Genomic DNA, 4,600 nt, shown 5'->3' with positions numbered 1-4,600 from the left:
TGCTTTTTTGTCCATGAGAGGTAATAAGTATTTTGTCTAAGAGAAGGCCACTCAGTAAGAAAAGCCCAGTTTTAAACCAGAAGTGATATCTACCTCTGTTGATAGCAAATCAAAATGCAGATGGAAAAGAAATAGCAAAAAGCAAGGAAATATGACTCCTTCAAAATTTGATGAATCATCAATAACCAAATCCAAACCTATTGAAATGGTTGGAATGCCAAAAAGTTCAAAAGCCAAATTTTAAAAATGGTCAGTGGTCTCAAAGGAGATACCAATAATGTATGAATGAAGTAAAGAAGTTGACTGAAGGATTAAACATGAAATTCAGCAAAAGGATACAAATTCCAAGAAACAATAACAAAAGGAAATCTTCATTGTGAAAATCTCAATAAATCAAATAAAATACTCAATGAAAAGCATCATCAATAGATTAGATCAAACAGAAAAAGAAACAGTAGGGTTAGAGGCAAAGTTAAGAATTATTACATCTAGATAGCAATAAATAAGTACCACAACCACACTTTTCAAGAATTCCAGCACACAATGAAGAAACCAAACTTATGAATCATGGGTGTAGATGAGGGAGTTGAGATGAAAGTGTAGAAAGCCTGTTCAATGTAATTATAACAGAAAAGTTCCCAAATATGGGGATGGAAAACATCTGAGTATAAGGGGAAATTGGAATCCCAAATCAAAGGATCAGAGAAGAACCTCTTCAAGTTACATTATAGTTACAATGCCAAGAGTACAGAACAAAGAAATAACATTGGAAGCTGTAAGAGAAGTGTTATGTTACCTACAAAAGCAAAACAATTAGAATAATAGCAAAACTCTCTGAGGAAAACATTAAAACCAAGAAAGCATGGAATGAAATAGTTGAATCTCTAAAAGTAAGTAACTGCTAACCTAAACTGTTATATTCAGAAAAGGCCTCTTTAAAATATTAGAGATAAATAAACACCTTCTAAGGTAAGCACAACTAAAGCAATTAATGACCAGAAAATCACCACAGCAGAGGATATGTGAAGGAATCTTACACAAACAAGAGAGTGGTAGAAATTCAAAACCATGCAAGATTAAGAAAGAATAAATCTCACTTGAAGAATATAAAAAAAAAAAAACAAGAATTCAAAAAGATTCAAGCATTATCAACTAAGCAAAATAATAAAATCTAAGATGAATAAGGGAGAAAGGAAAGATCAAACTCTTCTCCAATTAATCAGTAGGAAAAAAAGAACAAAATTATAGGGATTAGCACATACCTCTCAATAATAACCCCAAATGTAAATGGTTTTAACTCTCCAATTAAAGACATAGATTGGCAGAATATATTTAATTGGCAGAATATATTTAAAAACCTGATCTAATTGATGTTAGAACCACACTTGGGTTTTGGCTATTTCCTTAATGTGCTAGAGCCCTTAAACAATAAATGCTGACCTTACTTAATGGCTGTTGCCTTCAGGGCACAGTCAGTCACCAGGTTGACATGCTCCAGAAAAAAATGAAAAAAAGAAAACTAGATCCATCTGTGTGTTATCACCAATAAATTTACCTCATTGGCAAATATATTCATAGATTGGAAGGGAAAGGATGAAAATGATTTCCTAAGCAAATGGAATCTAAAACAAAGCAGGTGTAGCAGTATCTAATGGAGCAGACTTAAGATGAAATTAGAGGAGATACAATGTCACTACATACTCATACAAAGAATAATCCACCAAATACATTTAGCAACTGCAAATATATATGCAATGAATGTTGGTGTACCCAATTTCATAGAACAACCATACTGGATATAAAAAGACAGATTGGTCCATATACAATAATTATAGTAGATTTCAATACCCTATTCTCATCAACATAGAGATCATCCAGACCAAAAAAAAAAAATACCACAAAGAAACTTCAGATTTAAATTGGTTGCTATATTTACACTATTTGACAGAACAAGTGGACTTCATAGACATACAAAATAGGACTGCATCAAACTAAAAATCTTCTGCCCAGCAAAAGAAACAGTCACTAGACTTAAGAGACTGCCCACAGAATGGTAGAAAATCTTTGCCACCTATTCATCCAATAAGGGACTAATATCACTCAAAAAGCTAAAAGTAGAACGGCCATGTGATCCAGTGATACTGCTACTGGGCATATAAAGACACTTGTACACTAATGTCTATTGTAGCACTATTCACAATAGTCATATTATGGAAACAGCCCAGATGCACTACAACTGAAGAATAATTCAAGAAAATGTGGTATGTATAAACAATGGAGTTTTACTAAGCCATAAGAGATAATGACACCATATGTTTTTGAAGGTAAATGGACGCAGTTAGAGAACATCTTGTTAAATGTAGTAAGCATGGCTCAGAAAGACAAAGGCAGCATATTTTCTCTCATATGTGGAAAATATATCCAAAAGATAAACATATACACAAAAACAAACCTGATCATACACAAACTCATATGTAGAACATGTTTGTAATAGTGGAGCTACCCTATGGAACTCTGGGGAAGAAGAAAAGGAAAAGAGAATGAAAGAGCATCAATAACATCATATAACCTAAGATGTGAATGTAGAGGCTATAAGGATATATATTGAAAACTGTTGAAAAATGTGGGGGAGGAGGTAAAGGGTAAGAGAGAATAATGGAAAAGGTTGAATAAACCAAAATAAAGTATAATCACAGTGGGGATACATTAAGAAACCCTTTTGAACATCAACATATATTAATAACAAAAGCCATGACTGTAAAATAGATACAGTATGTGGGAGGGTACTTATGGAAGGGAGGAGGGTGAATGAAGAAAACTAAGGTAAGGGAGTATGGTTGATGGACTTCATGTACTTATAGAAATAGAACAAAGAAACCTCTTACAATAGTTTTAGGTGGGGCAGGGAGGGATTGATGGGGGAGAGATGGTTGGGAGTAATCCAAACAATGTACAATATAAGCCAATTTGGAATTCTCACAATGAATATAGACTAATAAATGAATATGTACTAATAAAAAAACTACTGAAAGTTTAAATGTATCAACTATATAAATGTATTATAGTCATTTTAATTTAGTATTGACTCATATTAATTATGTATTTTTAATGACACAATTTTACTTCTTGCTTCTGAAATATAAGATGCAAAATTTGTATTTATTCTCTATTGAGTTGCTTTTAAAGTTTTTCACCAAGTGTATGTATGTTTTACATACACTATGATAAATATTTTTGTCTCTATTTGCTATTATCATCTATTTTAAAACTGTACTGATGATGAAATTTGAAAATGTATCTAGAATATTTCTTTTAGTAAAATATAAATGTTTGAAAGAGGCTGTTATAAAAATCTTCAATAGGCAATGAAATGTACACAATTTTTCTAATATATCAGTCTATTTAGGTACTTAATACACATTTCTTTAATGAATGTATTAATTATTTACATTTATTAATCATTTGTTTTCTTTAGATTTGCATTAACAGGGAGATATTAAAGTCTGTTAATTTATGTGAATACGTGGCTATGGCTAGTCTTTGAAAATAAGTTTTTATTGGCATATATTATTTGTACTAGGGGGTTTCATTGTGACATTTACATATGTGCTTATAATGAGTCTTAGATGCCCTTCTTCATCATTTTCCATCATCACTCCTCCCTCTTCTTAGAATAATTAGAACATGTTTTCTTTTTCATTTTTCCTATAAGAAAAAAAATTAAGATCTTTGATCCACTTTGAACCAATACTATTACAAGGTGAAAAACTAGGATCTATGTTAAATCCTGTATAGGTAGACATTCAGTTTTCTCAGCATCATATCTTGAAGAGGCTATCTTTTCTCCAACACATATTTAGATCTATCTTGATGAAAATCAAATAAATGGTTGAATCATTGTAGGTTTGTGTCTGAGTTCTCTATTCTGTTCTATAGATCTTTAATTCTGTTTTTGTGCCATGATTATATTTTTTTAATTACTATGGCTCTGTAGTATAGTTTGAAGTCAGGTGTTAGGGTACTTCAGGCATTACTCTTTTGGCTCAGAATTGGTTCTATATAGAAGGAGTTTTGTGCTTCCACAGTAAGTTTAGTATGGATTGATTTTTATCTCTGTGAAAGATGTCATTGGGATTTTGATGGGGATTTCATTGAACATATGGAATGCTTTTGTGGTAATGTCATTTTCAGAATACTGATTTTGTGAAATCATAAGTTTGAGATGCCCTTCCACAATGTCTTCTTTGATATCTTTTTTCAGTGGTTTATCCTATTTGTTCTTCCTTTCTTCATTTATCTTGTTAAATTTATTTCTAGATATTTTAATTTTTTGATGTTATTGTATATCATATTGTTTTCCTGATTTCTTTGTCAGTGTTCATTGTTGATGTATAGAAGTGCTACTGATTTCTTTATAGTGCTTTTGTATCTTGCTACTTTGCCAAATGAATTGATGATGTCTAAAAGTTTGGTTTTTTTCCTTTGGTGGAGTTTTCAGGGTGATATATATAAGATCATCATCATCATCATCATCATAATAATAATTTTACTTCTTCCTTCCTTATTTGAATACATTTTATCTCTTTTTCCTGTCATGTTG

The 4,600-nt window shown here is 31.3% G+C and overlaps 1 non-coding gene across 1 annotated transcript; it reads left to right on the top strand.

The window, feature by feature from the left end:
• The first annotated feature begins 1,366 nt into the window (after positions 1-1,366).
• LOC141424492 (small nucleolar RNA SNORA3/SNORA45 family) lies at positions 1,367-1,493 on the top strand. The gene has a single exon (XR_012449406.1). It is a non-coding gene; the product is annotated as a small nucleolar RNA SNORA3/SNORA45 family (small nucleolar RNA).
• The last annotated feature ends 3,107 nt before the right edge of the window (positions 1,494-4,600 follow it).

Source organism: Castor canadensis, chromosome 6, assembly GCF_047511655.1.
Source record: "Castor canadensis chromosome 6, mCasCan1.hap1v2, whole genome shotgun sequence".
NCBI lineage: Eukaryota > Metazoa > Chordata > Mammalia > Rodentia > Castoridae > Castor > Castor canadensis.
The sequence above is the reverse complement of the archived record's forward strand: the minus strand, read 5'-3'. Positions and strand labels throughout refer to the sequence as shown.